Source organism: Sciurus vulgaris, assembly GCF_902686455.1.
Source record: "Sciurus vulgaris genome assembly, chromosome: 14".
In the NCBI taxonomy this organism is placed as follows: Eukaryota; Metazoa; Chordata; class Mammalia; order Rodentia; family Sciuridae; genus Sciurus; species Sciurus vulgaris.
Window position 1 is genome coordinate 23,202,927 of NC_136475.1, and position 18,273 is coordinate 23,221,199.

At 40.4% G+C, this 18,273-nt stretch overlaps 1 long non-coding RNA gene across 1 annotated transcript; it reads left to right on the plus strand.

Annotated features, from left to right (window-relative positions):
* The first annotated feature begins 4,332 nt into the window (after window positions 1–4,332).
* Window positions 4,333–13,423, plus strand: LOC306643667. The gene is made up of 3 exons (XR_013759029.1): window positions 4,333–4,426; window positions 11,402–11,505; window positions 13,198–13,423. It is a non-coding gene; the product is annotated as an uncharacterized lncRNA (long non-coding RNA).
* The last annotated feature ends 4,850 nt before the right edge of the window (window positions 13,424–18,273 follow it).

Here is an 18,273-nt window from a genome sequence, read left to right on the forward strand (position 1 = left end):
GTGTAATTCCTGAGGATCTTTCTAGAAAAGTGAGGGACCTCAGGGAGGGAGCATTCTTTTTCTAGGAAGACCTTTAGTGATTTAATTGTAACTTTGATAGTGAGATGCTACTTGGAGATTCCTTAAATATGTTAGAATTATCAGTGGTACGTACGTAATCCTACATAATGTAAAAGTCATATTTAATTAAATTAATGTAACTGAAATAGTTCAGTTGGCTTAACTTGTTCATTTTCTCTAACTAAATATCAGCTTACACTAAAAATTTTATTAATCACAGTAATGAGAATTTTTATATTAAATATATATATTACATTTAGTTTAAACGTTAATAGTCTACATTATTTTAATAAATTGCGCTAAGGGAGTATATATGGAATAAGTCTCTCATGCAGATTTTATTGGTTGCTGCATAGTTAATAGACACTAATGTGATCAGAGCCTGGATGTGATCATAAGATCAGTAGTTAAAATGATTGAAATATAAATTAGAAGCTGGAATAATTGTTTGTTAGAAGCTCAGATAATAACTGTTTGGTAATGCTCGGAGGGTCGAAGAAATAAAACATTCAAATGTGCCGCAGTAGCAGGCGAAAGGAACACTCAGAGGCAGACAAAGGCAGTGGATGCTTCCCACTAATTGCTCCTCTCTCTTTTCTCTCTCTACGGAGGCCTGACATGCACCTCTGCCTCCCTTCTCTTGCCCCCTCTTGGTTCCTCCTGAGCCTCCTACTCAGCAAGGAGATCTTTCTTCCATTACTGAGGATGACAAACGTATGCCACCCATCTTGCCTGACGCTTGGAGAACTGGTAGATTAGCCACCTCTGCTTCCTGCAGGCTGGAATGCCAAGGGTTGGTAGCTTGTTTTTGCAAGGGACTCTTATTGATGCGAAATATTTTAAGCTTTGTGGATACTATGATCCTTATTGAAACGACTCTCCTCTGTCCTTATGGGCATAGAAAGCACCAATAGACAATAGTATGTGGCTGGGCCTGGTTGTGTGTCAATGCAACTTTATAAAAACGGACACTGGACTGAACTTGACCACCTTGCCTACGTTTACCACTTCCTGTACTGCGTTGTCAAATGTACCCAAACTCAAAGACACATCTAACCCTTTTTTGTAAAAACAAAATTCTCAGTTGAAATATCTTTCTCAACAGTGGGCTTCTGATGATTTCTTATACCTGTTTGTGTGCTCTGCGATCCTGATAGTAAAATTGGTGATGGCTAATAACATGGGAGCAATCTATGCTCTATGCCCTGATAGGCCTCAAGGTTAATTAAAACAGAGTGTGACTACATTTGAGAGATTTAATCAACTTTTGTGTCTCAAATTCTTGGTGGAATTACTGGGAAGTCATTTCCTTTTGTTTGCAGCCCCTGCCTCCTCTTTAACCCCTCCAATCCAATTAATTTACCTCCCTCTTTCACCTTTTGGAATATTGTTCCTTCAGTTATTTATCTTCTTAGTTTGGTGCAAATCAGGCACGTTTTCCATGTGGGATTTTGGTGCACCTGAGCAATGTATCCTCTCAATCTCTTTAATAAATTTCTTAAGGAAGTTGGGGATTTCTGAATGGTGACTTTTAAATGAAGGGCTTCTGATCCTTGTCTTCCCTTCTTCTGGAAACCCTATCATTTTAACATTGTTCTCTCTTAATCTCTTCCCCAGGCCAACTGTTTCAACTTTTGACTTCAATTATTCATTTTTAATGCATGTGTGTGCTAAATGCATTAATTTCTATTAAATTCCTTTAATTTGCTCACAATGGGCAAAATACTGTGAAAGACAATTTTGATGGAGACAAAGATTTAATACTCTGCCCTTGAGATATTACCCTCACATGTAATACTGCATGTGATAAACACAAATTAGCACAAAGAAAGTAAACACATAAAGGACACAAAGGCCTTATTTGGAGGGATCAGAAGGCAAAATAGGTATTAGTTGATTTTGCTGTGCAGTATCCACAGTACTTTCAAGTAACACAGTTTTCCTGCTTGCTTTGGATTCTCATGCCTCTTCACACTCAGCCACATACCAACTATGGTGCTGGTTATATTCTGGGAGGAGTCACTGTCCCCAAGTCCATTCACCTGACCAAAGCTGGGCTTATCTGTAAGCCTGAGACCCTGACCCAGGCCCCAAATGTTATCTTTGTGCCTTTGAGGAGGCACTTTCTCCCTTGTTAGACTGGAGTTTTGTGCCACCATGGGTCATTACAAAGATCTTCAAACGCAGCAAACATCAAGAAGCCCAGCAGACAGCTAGATCCTGCTGACATTGTCCAAAGTCTGCCTCAATGTAGAACTGAAGCTAAGCAAACTAGATTCCTCAGCTACTGGGACCATACTTTTTTAGCATAAGTCAGTTTGTTGGGTTTTCAGCCACTTGTAGCAGAGACATTGACAGAGCAAATGGTAGAGAGGGTTAGACCCTCAAGGTGACAAGATCTTCATAGTTAAAGATGAAATCATAGGTTCCATACATTTTCTATTTACATACAAACTTCTGCATTTGACAGTGTTGAATACAGTTTTCACCTTGGAGTTGAAGACTCATTCTAAGGATGCTGATAGTGGAGGTACTGACAGTGTTCATCACATTGTTCAAAGACACTTAAATCATTCCAGGAAACCAAAATAACTGAATCTGGAAAGGTCATTTCTGAGCACTTTAACACATTTCCTTATGTAACCCACTCAATTCCCTGGTGACTCTCCACTGGCAGGCCAAGTGACACTTCAAGGTCTCTGCAGATGTCTTACTTTTTCCACTGGTATTCTTGGGCTTCCAACCCCATGAGTTTTTTTAGCCTCTGCTAAGAGCCTAAGTAGAGCCTCTGTTCTCTACTGCTATTTTCACCCCTCTGTAAATGCATGGGAGGAGGTGAGAAACTAACATTTTTGGAAATTGGCCATGTGTCTTGATTTGTAAATTATCTTATTTAATTTTTTTTTTTTTTTTTTTGCCATGATTCTAAAAGGAAATTACTTTTTCATTTTCTTTTCCAGATGAAGAAAGGGAGAGGGAGGCTTTTTTTTTTTTTTAACTCATCAGCATTGCACAGCTAATACACAGGTACCTTTGACTACAAAGTTCTTGGTACTTAATTCCTTTATATCACTTTCTAAGTTATCTCTACGTTATATGGTATAGCAAACCATATGCCACTTTCCACTTCTATCCACTACCCAAGTAGAGGAGCTGAGGAGAGACAAGGAAGAAATTTTCTGGCTTGGCACCTGTGATCCAATGTCTAAGCTCTTCTCTGAAGCTCTGGTACCTCGTTGTCCTTGGGCAATCACCTTCCTTCCCCCAAAACTGCTGTTAATGACTTAAACCTCCTGAAAAGGCATAAGGCTGCGAGTGTAGTTGTGGCTCTTGGCAGCGACAAATTTCTGCAGCTTCTGCCATTAGCGGCAGCAGCTGTTGGGGAGGGTGAAGGGAGGTCTCCAGCATTTGTCGCCTCTTCAAGTACTTCCGGACCCCTCACAGCTGGACAGCCCAGATTCTATCAACACTCTTCAGAGTGCTATTCACAGTTGGATTCCTGCTCAGCTCTGACACAAGACAGCTTTTTCGAATAACAACACTTTCAAAGAATGTGTTCAGAATCACCACTTTGGCCCTTCTGTAATCCAAGTCTTCTCTGCACCCACTGTCCCTTAACCAACACAACCAAAGGATGCAGTGCGGCCCCTCAGCAGGGCCCAAAATGAGGTTCCCAGGCAAGTTAGCAAGTGTCTCCCTTTCCTTCACGTTTGTTAACCATAGAAACCAAACTCCAAGATCTGCCCTGGATATCCAGCTGTTTGCTAGGACAGACACGTAAACTAAACACTGGTGTCTAACAAGCTGGACACCAGATCCTGCCACTTCAGAACTGCGTTATTACTAGATCTCTCGAAAAGTGTCTTAGCTTCATACACAAAGCAGGAGTAAGCACTACTTCACGGAAATTTTATGAAGATTAAAAAAATACATATATAGAAATGATCTTAGCACATGGCATGTGTTTGGCACATAGTAACTATTATTGCTATATCCCTGATACTGTGGTTATCTTTCTGTTTTTGGTTGAGATCTATTTCTTCAGTGCATGGACACTCAGATCATCTTATGATGGGTTTTCATATTTTGCACCTTGAATTTCCAGTTGCTGGAGGAAATGAATTTCTGACACTCTAGGGTGCATCCTGAATATAGCCCTGAATTCACTTGTTGAAATCAAACACTTTTGCCTCAGATGACTCAACTTTCCACGGTCACATTGCAATATGGAAGGGGCAAAGCCCACTGCCCTGTAAAGCAGAACCTCAGGGCCGGTGAGCAAGCCTTCTGGTTTCTGCTTTGGCAAATCCACCAGTCCTCAAAGGGATATGGGAGACCTGTTCTCCAAGTCATATTTGCTGTGCAGGTAGACGGTTTCTCTGAACATGATATATTTAAAAAGATTTGGGTTTTACAATTTTGTGTTTTCTGCAAGATGTTTTGCTGTGCAGGATTTCCTTTAGAAGGAAGGAAATTCTATCATCCATGTTTCTAAATATTTCTGTCTTAATTCAGTACTCTCAGCTTTGGTAGGGATAGGGCAGGCATGGGCATATCCTAAAGGGAGGAGTTGGCAGGACTCCCTAGGGTCTTGAAGTTTTATCATCCTGTTTCTGTTGGGCCTGATCTTGAACTTGCTCTGGGCCAGGAAGGAACTATCCCCTGAAGAGCTCTAGTAGAATCAAACCCCTCCCTAGAAGGCAGACAGCACCCCACCTTCTTAATCTTGGCATTATGTTATTTTTGGCAGTAAAGTGCTGTGCTGTGCTCAAGAGCATGATGTGATACTGAAGACCCTTCTGGGTGGATTTCCCGTTGAGTGTGGGCTTGCTAGTACCTTTAGGGCCCTAGAATTGAGGCACAGAAAAAGCACAATGATTGACCTTCTGCTGAAAATGTGCCGAATAGATTGAACAAAAGGGAGGGTCACTTTATGAGTCCAACTCTGCTGTCGATACTGCAGGGCTGGAAGGAAACATAAAGCCGAGTTTCTGTCCTTAAGGAACCTGTGTTTGTGTTGGCAAGGAGAGACTCAGGCACACGAAGCAACAGGCTAGCTGAGGGACTGTGTGATTAAGTGACAACCAAATAGTACGAACAGAAAGTGCTCTGGGGGCCTGGCTTGGGAAGAGATGGCAGAGACAGCCAAGTGTTGACAGGTTTGCAGCGATCTGACGCTTTTGCAAATGCTTGCCCAGGGTTAGAGACACAGTTGTGACTGTGAACATGGCCATTCCAAAAATCACATCTGAATGATCCTTTCGTTTTCTCAAGTTTCAGGTCCCTGTTGATTGAGGAAATCACATTGGAAACTTTTCAGGGTCACAGGATAGTATTTTGTGCTTTCTAAGAAGTCAGTTAAGAGTTTCGACAGTTCTCAAGCTCTGGGAGGTTTGACAATTTTTAAGTGCATGAGAGATCAAGGTCTGCCTTCCTGCCACTTGCTGACCATGTGACACTGGGTTTGTAAAGCTGCTAAGTTTCACATTCTCTACTGAATAAGAATGATAGCATCATCCCAGGGCTGTTAGGGGGATCACAGGAAGGTGATATACAGAGTGCTTGCCACAGAAGGGGTAAAGTACAGGTTCTTCAAGGTCACGGGCAGACCTGGAAGGAACACCTCTGAAGTGAATGTAAAATCAGAGAATGTGGGATCTGCAAGGCATCACGGTGGTTAGTTGGGTCAATTTCCCATTTTATGGATGAGAAATGGAGACTGGGGTAAAAGAAGTTATCTGCTCAAGTACATGCAGCCAACCAGTCATAGAACTGGGCAAGTAGCTGTCTATCTTAACTGGCATTCCCCAGTGATCTCTGTACTATGACCTCCTGTGCAGCCCTGCATAAGTAGCCAACTCCAGCAATTCCTCTCGCCTCTTTCTTTCACTGTCTTCCTCCAATATCACCCATACCTAATTTGTTGCCAGCACTGTGTGGGATTGGAAAGCAAACAGGAGGCAGTTCTTGCTGTCAAGGACTTATTGGAATCACAGTTCTCCAGCTCACTGTGAGTGAAGGAGGAGATGGTCTGACTTGGGGATAGAGGGTCAGACAGGTATGAAGAGGGAGGCAAGTCAGTGGTGCTGGACAAGAAGGGATCTAGAGGTGGAAAGAACAAGTTCACATCCTTACCTTAACCTTCAGCAAGTTACAGAAACTATTTCTGTGCTTATGCCAGAAGGGAAGAAATCACCCAGAATCATAAGAAAGGACGTCCCACGCTAATTACTGACTCTCTTTCAACCTTTGGAGGAAAGTCCTTGCACGACAGTGATTTCTTTGCTTTTCAGGACCTAGTCCCAAGCTATTGCATGACTCAGAAGACTCAAGGTTACCAAAGATGTTTTTTAAAGAATAAACTTATTCCCAAATCCCTTTCAACATGGTGCCCCACAGGGTGGTGTGGTTCAATAAATGTGAGGCCACCTGAATTTTCTTGGGAAGTGAATCTGGTCTCTTCTTCTTCTTCTTCTTCAGAAACATTTTTCGTTTTTTCTACGTAGTTATTTCTCTAGCCAATTTCTGATGAGCAGCCTCATCTGGATATCTGAGCTCCCCTTGTTCTTTACAGTTCTGTTTCAGATACATTTTTCATCAGCTCTGTTATTACGCATTCTTTTCAGACTCGCTCTCGATGTAATAATAATACCTACTGTTTCCTTTACAGTGATTTATGACTTGGTTAAGGCTCTTAGATTTCTGTTCAGATTTCTAATCTGTTGACTTGGGTCACTTTGTATGATTTAATTATTGTCAGAAGTTGTGCTAAAGGTAGGGACACCTGAATTTAATTAATGCACTCTTTGCATATTTCACATCATAAATAATGATGCTCAATAAATTACATCATAATAGCAGTCCTGTGGTACCTCTCATGACAACTCCTTACACTTAAATCCACGCTGTGGATCCCAGGACCTTTCTGACCACTATGATATTTCTTTTCTCTTACTCACTTATGAATAGGTATAGTCCAAACTTTTAAAAGTTGACTAGTGATTGAGCACAACATAGTTTGGTTTTCTTCTTGGAGCTTTCTTTCTCTGGACATACAACAAATATTAAGAACACAGGAGGTCAGAACAAGTTCACATTTTGCTAGTCTCTTCATTGCAAATCTATACAAAGACTGCTGTGGGTTCTAGTGCAGTTGACAGGCCCCTGCCAGAGTATAGTTCCTTCAGATTGTACAAATCAAAGTTGCCACTTTAAGAAAGTATTTCAATTTTATTTTTATCGAAGATTTAAAAAGCAAAGCCTTTTAGCATCTCATTTCACTTACACACATAGCCCATTATAACCTGCATAAACAAGGATGACAAGTTGAGATTAATGAGCGTCCCCAAGTGACAGAACAATTTAATTGTCAGAAATCATAGGAGCTGAACTTTACCAGTGTATTTATATAAGACAGCCATAGTCTAAAAACTTCCCTAATTGATTATGACCAATAAGTAATAACTTGGAAAGCAGTTTTCTGGTATACAAATAACAAATGACTCATAATAGTTAATTGAGGTATTAAGATGCATAAGGGAAGAATATTAGATTGACTAGATAAATGATTCATAACACAAGGCAAATCACTGGCGAGTTCATACTCCTAAGTAGAATATAGCTTCATAAGCAACACTGAAAGTACATCAAATAAAAGGAATTGTGTTTGCTAAATGAACTCCCAGTTAATTGGGTATTATAGCTATGTTGCCTCCAGGCTCCAGTGGATTCTGGCTTTCAGGCAAAGCAGTTCTCTCATAAGTCCATTCAAGCCAGAATGCTTATCTTGAATGCTGTAGACCTCAGAATGGGAGGGTGTGAGGTTGGGAGATGAGTGGGGTGGACCAGGCAGACAGACGCCTGTAGAAAGTCATCTACATCATGGCTGAGCCAGCAGTGTGACACTGGATCCTGCATTTCAAGGCTAGGCCTCTGAGCAGCCATAGGCCCAGTTTTGGAGGACCAGGGAAACTGGTATAATGTCTCTTTTGTCACCCTCCATGATCTGGGTTGACCTGACTAGCAGGTGGCAGCAACTGCTGTGTATGATGCAACTTTGAGGAACCTCTGTACCTAAATACCTGTACCTCAATCTGTTCTAGATCATGCTTCATCTCAAACCCTATCTATTTAGTGCCTTAGCTCTGGAGAGTTTCTCAGACAGACATCATAAACAGTTTGCAGAGATGAGAGCACATCACCACTGATAGACAATGTAGCAGACAGCCTGGGAGAGGATACAAGGAGCCAAAGGAAAAATATTCAATTCACAACTGTGCTGGAGGCCTTGTTGCCAAATGGACTAGTCACAAACATTCTGCCCTAAACCCCTATTTTTCAGATTTTGCTACAAGGAGGAAGAGGGGAACAAGGAAATGAAAAGAGGTAAATGAAGGAAAAGAGGGTGAAGAAGAGACAAAAGAAGAGATTGAAGAAAAGGAGAAAAAGAGGAAAGAGAAGAGGTAAAGAAATAATTAAGCAATTTAGTGACTAAATTAAGAACTAAGACTATGAGTTCTAGAACTGCTGCTCTGTAATTGTGGGCCAATCATTTACCATTTGGTGCCTCAGCATTTTTATCTATAGAATGGGAAGGAAACAGGTTCTTCCTTGTAGGAACATGGGCTATTAAATGAGTTCATACAGAATAGAGTTCTTAGAGGAAGTTCTTGGCACTAAGCAGTCAATGAACAATAACTATTATCATTCCTAAGCATTTTCTGTATGTGGCAGGTCCTGCTACTGAGTCTTCAGGAGGTTAAGTCAATTGAGTTTAAGTCAGTCTGAGTTCAGTCATAGCAAAACAAAGTGACTAAACTCAGACTTTCTAACACCAGGTAATATTCTCTGTCATCTCTGCCTAATATATTTAAAAATAATTTCATATAGACATAAATTTAAGAGAAAGATCTTTTGTAGTCATTGATTATTTTGTCTTTCTTTGTCACACATAGATTTTAGTGCATGTTGTACAATACACATTTAGTAGTGTGCGAGAATTTCTTGTTGGAAATTTCATTCCAAATCCTGTACCCTCAATGCACTTTCATTGACTTTAAGTCATGAAGGTATAAAGATTCCAAATTCTTCAACTGCCCAAATTTCTCTTTCTCTCTTAGCACTTAACATTTTTGACTTATAGGAGAATTTTCTTATTTGTTGTCTTTATTGATTATTGTTTTTCCCCTCATGAGAATATATGTTTCAGGAGGGTCTGACTCACCTCTTTCGTTCATTGACATATGTTACTTGTCCAGAATTTTGTCTTTTCAATATACCTACATGAATGAATAAATAAAATAAGTATTTGTTGAATGAATAAAGACTAAACTAATTTTTCCCCTTGGATAATTCAGTATTTGTTACAAAGTCTTAGAAGAATGTGTGTGTGTGTGTTTGTATGTGTGTGTTTGTGTGTTGCTAGTGAGTGAATTCGGGACCTCTCACATGCTAGGCATGTGCCCTACCACTGTGTTACATCCTCAGCCTCTAAAAACACTTCTGATTAAACTATTCCCATTATCTTAGAGTTGGTAACAATTATCCCTGGGTCTTTTTAAAAACTGCCCTCATTTTATTATATGTCCTATCTTTCAAATTTTCACCTTGAGATGTAAAACTAAATGTACTATTTGGTTACTTTGTAAGTACCGTGCAGCAAAAATTAAAAATTTGACCTTTAATTTTTAATAACTGTCAGATCCCAAGAGAACGTGCTGCCATCTTGATCTGCCGGGCGTGTTTCACAGTAAGAGCGATGAAACTGCTAAGGCAGGAGCAGCGCCCACGGCTGTTTTGCTGGCTGGTGGTCAGGATTCAGAGGAGACACCTGGCTGCTGACGGTTGACCTCTCCGCACATTCTTGCTGCGCTCCATTACTCTACCCTACCAACCCTGCTCACGTGTCATGCATGCCATTCTCCTAGTGACCATAGAGAAGTTTATTCTTTAGATCTCATACATGTCTTTCCTCCCTCTTCTCTTCCTACATCATCCCCAAGGCAAACACTGGAGTTCAAGTGAAGGGCCCAGTGGTGGAAGCTCACGCTGCAGCCAGCCAGTTCTCGCTGGGCACTCCTGCCTGCAAGGTCCAGCATAGTTCTTTTTGACTGCCTCTTCTAGGCATGCTTGACAAATTACCCAGTTAGCATTTCCCTTGCCTCCATCTATGATTTCACTGGGAAACTATGCATAGGATACTTTGGAAATAAATATACATAAGAAACTACAATTCTGTGTGAATGACCCTCTACCTTGGAATGTCTAGAACTGTGAGAATTATATGACCAAGAAATATGTCCAGGCTGCTGGCTTGAAAAGTTACTATTCCTTATATGGAATCTGTACAGACAGGGAAGCCAAAGTTCCATAAATTAGAGATTTTTTTTCCCCCCAGCTACTAAGTGCCTCATCCTTGACCTATTTCATTTATAGGTTCCTTGAAGATACTAGACTAGGAAAGTTCATTGCCTTCTTCAAGGCCTTCCAGGAGAGGATCTTTAGAACATCCAGTGTTTTACACATGGACTCAATTGCAGGGAAAAGATCCAGGGATTGGGCACCCAAAGTCATGAGCATGGTGATGCAATTCTACCAGTACAATGTTAGGCCTGCTAAGGATGCAGGGTTCTGGATAGGATGCCCCCAGTGGGGTTTATTCATTATTGGTGGAAATTTTAAAATGTAGACATTCAGAAATATTTAGTCTGGTCTTCAGTAAGGCAGAAGGGCAAAAGGACATTCCTACAGGGCCCTCAGCTAGCACAATAAGTATTTCTCTTACTCTCTTTCCTTGCTGATGGGAAAATGGAGCAGGAAGCTATACGCCTCCAGCTAAAAGGAGAAATTCTATTTTTTAATAAGAGTAATTCTTTCACTCTTACACTGTAGAGTGGGGACATTTTGCAATCTTGAGTTGAAGAGGATATTTTAAAGTAGATTCAGAACACTGACAGCGTATGTTTCTAAGGACTGTGCTTTCACTACTCCTTGCCTGCAGTTCCGAAATCATCCTCTGTTCAGACCTCAGCTATTCCATTCATCAGGATCAGTCTTTAATTCCCTCTAAGCTTCTGTTTTCTCGTCTAAAAATGAGGATTGAAACTAGTACTTACCATATAGAATGGTTGTAAGAGTTTAACAAGTTAAAACAATATAAACACAAAGCCTGATGAATTCATGCCCTTTGATAAATAGCACTGATTATTACTCTGGTGAGTAATAATTTATTAACTGAACGTAGATTTTGAAAGATGAAGGTAGATTATGAATGGGTTCCACATGCATCAAAAAGTGGTCTCCTGAGTCCAAGTTCACAACCCTGTTTCTTCTCCTTTTCTAGACTCAAGAAAACATTGTCAGAGGTAGAGGGTAAAGGGGAAGAGTGACTTACCTGAACAATCTGCAGGAAGTACTGATAGTCGCACTGGAATTCTCCAGATGAAGGTTTGTGTTTCCTAGATGCTTAGATTAGTGTATGATCTTGCAAAGGAAATTAACTGCATTGGTATGCAGATTGATCTTCACATTGACCTAAAGATTAAAAAAAACATAGCAGATAAAGTAATAATTCTTCTTCCTGATGCCAAGAAGTTGATATGGACTTATACTGCTTTAATTTCAAGACCATTTCTTTCACAGTGTTGGATGACCTGGCAGGAGACTTGGCTTGGGGGCACCCTGAAAGCAAAGAAACAACACTACCCACTTTTGCAAATGAAAAAAACCCAGGGCTGGGGAGATAGCTCAGTTGGTAGAGTGCTTGCCTTCTAAGCACAAGGCCCTAGGATTGATCCCCGGCACCCCCCCCCAAAAAAAAAAAAAAGAAAAAAGAAAAAAACCCATCTTCTAGGAACAGATTAGAATTTTGAAATGGGTAAATTTAGAAACAGGTATTTTAGATATGGTGCACTTATCAGTCTTGTTGTTTAAGGTTTTTTTTTTTTTAATTTTAAATGTATTGAAGGAAGTAGGGATGGTAGTATAAGCTCATCTATTCTTAATGCCTCTATAGGTCTGATTGAACCCCTAGACTTAGAGCTGATTGGAACAATTTTATGACCATTTAGGCATTTGTCACCAAAACAAATATATATTTTACATTTAGGGAAGGCTAAAGAAAGGAATCTAAAATTGGTTTACAAGCTTAGTGATGGACATAGCGTGAGTATCGAATATTTCTATTTCATTTGAAAAAACACCATTCACTGTTAGAGGCTTTGATATAATTCAGACTCTGGGTAATTTTGATGTTGGTAAACCTGATTTTCTAGTCTTTTAAATCTCTAATCACTAAGCTTCTGGTTTTTGCTCTTTGAAGAAGCTAATACTCACATAATATTAATATTTTCCATTTTCACCAAAGCCAGCTTTAAATATTTCCTAATGCTAATGCATGATTTGTCTAAAGCATTTTAGCTAAATCTAATCTTTCATTACTGTTGATGCTCATCTCTATTTTCAAATAGTTAATTTGCTGACTTTCTGCAAAGTTCAGTTTTTGTTACATGTCTGATCAAGCTTAACAATAATTTCCTATATTCTATTAGCCAAAGTAATGTTTGTTTATGAGCTTAGAGTCATATTTATTAACATCCATGATTAACTGAAAATTGCCCCATGTGGTATTTCAATCCACAAATGTGTTTTGATTAGAGAAGGGACAATTATTCCATTTGCATTTGATTCTAACACAAATGGTATAATTTTCAGCTCTCTTAGTCAAATAGATAGTAGGATGGAAAAGAAAAAGGTAAGGTCTTAGAAAGGCAGCCCATGTGGTGGCTGCTCTCTGATCATTTAGACCCTAATGTAATTTATTTTTCTTTGTTGCATATTTCTATGAAATAGTTTGATATGGATAATTACCTTAATTGTTCATATACTCTCCAAAGTACACTGGGGTATTGTGCTTCACGGTATTGATCATTTCGTACTGTCTAAAATAGCCCATCCTCTTTAGAAGTGAATGTCTGACTATTTAGATTTGACACTTGACAGATACTATGCATGTAGGAATCCAGTAAATAAGAAAAACACATATTTTGAAAAGATGATTTATGTTCTTTTTAATTCGGACTACTTTCCCTGAAGCTTTTGTGGCTTGATCTAAATCCCCAAATCTGCTTTTTCATCCAGTAGAATAAAATTAACTTTTCGGAAATGGCTTGGACACATGGCAAGGGATTCTGAGTGTCTGATGCCACAAGAATCTGGAATCTGATCTTCAGAACTCTGAATGATTCGCAGTTCAGAAGCAATGGAGGCCCAGCATGGCTTCTAATGGACCCCAAGACATTACTGGTCTGTCTGCCTTTCCCAACTTGGTAACATCGGTCACCTCATGAGAAATTCCTGTGGATGCTCTGCTTTTGCTAGAGATAAGAGCAACTCTGTAGAGCCCCAAATCTTGTCCCACTCTTGTCAGACTGGGGTGGGAAGATTTTTTTTTTTTTTACTTACAATTAAAAATGAAAACTTATGTAAGATGACCTGGCTCTCGTTGTCATCCCTGGAGGCCTAAATAGACATTTAAGTTTCTGTCCTATTATTTTTTAACGTTGTACCCAACAGAATGACAGAAAGACACCAATACTCAACACTCTCTGTAATGTTGGTTATGTGGATGAATGAATGAATGAATGAGTGACCTATCAGGACACTTGTATGACCACAGACCTGAATTTCCCATTTCCAGCTTCTATGCTTTAGATGTTTCTTGACTCTGTCTGCTTAATTAACTGCACCAAAAGTTTTGCTCTAATTCCTAAAAAACTTCCTATGAATCAGGAACACCTCTTAAATTTTTCTTTTGATCAGTTTTAATCTGCATAGTACCCCCTTTTCATGCCAGAATGCCAGCTTTAATAAATCAGCCCTCTCAAATTGAATAAATCTATTTAAATACTTATAAAATATTAAGGATGCATTTGGGAAAAGCCTCTAAGGTTATTGTGGCACCCATGTACCTCACAGTAACTAATTTATTAAGCAGTTTGCAAACCTGGGAAGAAAGGAAAAAGAAAAATGGTTTCATAAACCAAGAGCAGAAGCCAATTTTTCAGCTCAGATGATGAAAGGAAGCATGCATTTCTAATCAAAAAGACAGATAAGCCTTCTTTCTCCCACCATTCCCTCACCGGCAAAGTGCCTTTTCATCATCAGCAACACTCCATTCCTAATGGCTGCCTGGGCCTTTCCGCACCTTCTCCATACACTGGTAATGTACACACAGCATCCCTTTGAAACAAGAGCCCATTAGCTGTGGCAGACTACCTTTTCACATGACGTTCTTCTGTTGCAAGTCATCAGTGCGGTGTTAAATCATTCCTACTGGGCATGCTCAGAATCCTGTCAAAGGGATAAACTGATATTTAGAGCCATAGCATGAAAATTGCTTTTCAGCCCCCTTGAAGGACAGTTAAAAAAAAAAAAAAAAAGGAAAAGAAAAGGGAAAAGGTCATAAACGAGACAGGTAAGACTGAGCTCATTCTTTCACTTTGGAGCTTCCCCTCTTTGTGTTTCTTTGGAGGATCCTCCGTGATCCTCATTCTGATGCATACCATGGCAGTACCTTTGTACAAAGAGTAGGCTCAGGGTCCCTAGATTGCTATTGTTCAGTTTCCAAGACATCCTGTCCCTGTGACACCTACTATCACCCTCTTCTGATAATTCAAGAGATGTTTGTATTAATGGCAGCTCTCATTGCAAATGCATTTGGTTTGCTTTTTGAGGTTCTGAAATATTTACCTTTCTATTATTCTTACTGCTGTGGTGTGCAGGTGCTGGTCATAGCGGCAGTCATGGGTGCCTACCGAGAATCCCATCTCCTAGGTCCTAAGTCCTAGTGCTTCTATGGTCCCCTCATTTCTCACACACCACCAGAAAGAAAACCCACTTGCTTCTCCCACCCTCAGGTTTATTGATTGTGTATTGATGCATAATAACTATATTCTTTTTAATATAGCATATGTAAAGCATATGGAAATGATTGTGAAGGGGAAAGATAGAGCCCAGAGGAGTCACCTTGTTATTTATTTTTAAGGATCAGGATCAAGAAACTACATGCTACACCTGGCTATGGCTTATGTTAGAATCATTCACCAAGTTTATGCAGAAAGTAATAAATATGGTGCCTGATGAGGCTTTAGAGAGATGGCTTTCAAAGATTGATTGACTGGACCCCCCCAAAATAGTTTATTAAAGGTAGCCTGTATTTCATTTTACCTTCACTAAAGGGTTTTGATTTCTTGACAAGCCACCCATTTATTAGGACTCAAATCATTTGTTATTTTAGGCCTGGATTGCTAAGTGCGTTTTCTTAACCTGCTTACATGTGGCATGTATCTCTGTTTTTCCTTCACCCAGGAAACTGGTTGGGACATGCTCAGAAATGGGATTTCGGTGAATTATTTTCCTGTCAGTGAATGGGGAGGAGGGAGCTAGAGACTATCATCTGTACCAGCGGGCTAGGTGACACTTCCCAATAGCTCTGAGAAATGCAGGGGAGATGGAGACCAAGTTGAGGATTGCTATTTCTGAGCATAATTCACCACCTTGCCATCACCAGTGCCTCTAAACATTTTTCACCACTTCCAGGGCCTCTTTGGGGACACAGTCCTGTGTGGCTATGATTGCTCTGATCTAACCTAGCTAACAAGATATGAACATGTGGGAGTTTCTGTGGCCTTGTGAATTTGCATTTGATGGGTTTGTTCCCTTTAATGCCTGCCCCTGCATCACAGTTTAGTGAAGCATTCAGCTAAGTAAGGTGCAAAACACAACCATCAGAGGGTCGGTAGGGATGTTCCCTACCGTGTGCATCAACCCCCTGCCAGGGAAGTGGCAGGGGAATGCCCAGTGGTTTGTCTGGACCTCTCTGTTTCGCCTGGACTCTCCTGCCCTCTCCCAGAGACAACCTGATCCCGTGAGTCTCCTTTAAGGTGGAGAATCTGTTTCTAAAAGGAGCCCTAGATGATATTCATTAACAGGAAAGATTGCCGGTAAGGATTTCAGAGAAAGTTCTGATTGCTAAATGCCATGCCGAAAATTCCTGCATCAAAAGCCAGCTGATGAGCATTTTGGCACATCAAATGAATACTTTTATTCCCGTTCCAGCGACACAGAGTCTATGGAAGGTGATTCCAAAGAACAAGCTCATATATCAGGGAGGGGTGGAGAGAGGGGAGTAAAACGTGACTCGATGTAAAAAGCATATTAAAGTCCCGGAAAACTCTGGCAAACTCAAGGGAGTGGTGGGGTTGGGGTTGGTGGTTGGATGGGGAGAACTCAGGGAGAGACAAGCCCCAGGATAGTTATCTCTGCCTTTGCAAGGGCTGGTTTTAATCACTTTCTTGTACCGTTCATTGGTGTCATTTGTCAAACCTTCGCATAAAGGTTGCAAAGTGAGGTTATTCAAGGGATACCTTCATCCATCTCCAAGCATTGACTGTAGTGGGGGTTGATTGCCATTCCCAGGTCTCTAGCTTGCTGCCTGCTTCTGTTCCTCCCTGGGAGGCTCAGCCCCAAGCAGGAATAGAGTGAGTCCCCAAGGCTCAATAGGCCTTGCAGCCTGTTGCCTGTGCTTTCTGGGGGTGTTCTCCCAGAAGACTGTTTGGAAGACTTCCTTTCTTGGAATTTACCGATTTGAAACAAATTCCTTTGCTTTGGACGTAGTCTGATAATTTAAACTGCATGATGATCAGAGTTGTTGATCGACTGTATTAACAATGCAGGAGAGCAGATTTCCTCTTGCTGTCCAGACCCTGGTGTGTTGTTTACCCTCTGGTACCAATTTCCAGGGATTGGTTTCACGATCCCCAATGGTTGAGACAAAGAGGATGAGCACAGGTACATGGGTCATATGGGAGCAGGGACATTCCCAGGTATGTGATTTGAGTTCTTTTAAATTCAAGGACAACGAGAAATGCCAGTGGCTGAAGTTCATGAAAGCTTCCCCACATCCAAACAGTGTTGGAAGGGTCGTATGTAGGTTATTAATTCCCACGTAGCTCTCTGAGGTTGGTAATCGTTTCAAGCCCACCTTGCAGATCCAGCCCACAATAACATTGGTGAGAGGGGAGGAAAGTGATTCAGGATGTCCCTCTCCCATCTGTGTCCACCAGCATGAGGCCTAGTGGGCATGCAGGCTAGTCTTGGAGAGGAATGTGGTATCTCCAGACAAGGACACATTGATCCGAGAGGGTGCACAGATAGCAGGAAGATTTCTAGAGAGGCATTCTGAATGAGAAATCTGTAAGATTAGAAATAATCCAAGTGGAAGTTTCAGATAACACCAGTGACTGGAACTGTATGGCCCAAGATGATTGGAAATCAGACTTTGCTTTGGACCAACTGAAATGCACAGAGATGAAGCATGGGTGGTAAGGAAGGCCAGTGGAATGACCTGGAAGGAGACAATGGTGGCATGCATGAGCTGGCACAGCAGCAGAGCGACCCCAGGCTGAGTGTGGGACCACATGAACCTGATATGATGTCAGTGAAGAGACTAATGGGGCTGATGTGTGAATTTGAATATAAATACTTAGCAACTCCTTATTTTGTGTTCATTTGCCTTTTTCTGACTTTATTTCCAAGGTTTTTCTTAAAAATGATGGTAGGGAAGATAGTATTGTTCAGCACATTATCCAATAGAAATTTAATGTGAATCACACATGCTTTTTAAAAAATGTCTAGTAGCCACTTTGAAAATATTTAAAAAAACTATATGTATATTATTTTATTTTATTTACTTTTTGATGCTGAGGATTGAACCCAGGGCAAGTGACCTACTGCTGAGCTACACACCCAATCCAGATAAAATTAATTTTAATAGTATATTTTTTAAATCCAGTATATTCAAGAATATCATCTCAACATATATTCAACATAAAACATTGTCAACGAAATTTTTTTACATTCTTTTTCTTGAACTAAGTCTTCAAAATCTGGAGTGTCTTTTATAGTATGTTTCATTTCAGACTGGTTTTCTTCTGGCTGCTTGCTTGTTAGTTCTCCATCCTTAGGAAAGTTTTTTAACCTCCATAAGCCTCTTTTTATTTCTTACCATATAATAGGAATAATAATTAAAATGAGCTCATGTATGTAACTGTGCTGAACCTAGGCACAGTGCTGGACTTCCAGGAAGCACTCAATAAATTTCAACAATACCACAACTATTATAGCCAACTTTCCACCCTGGCTTCCATCATTTAG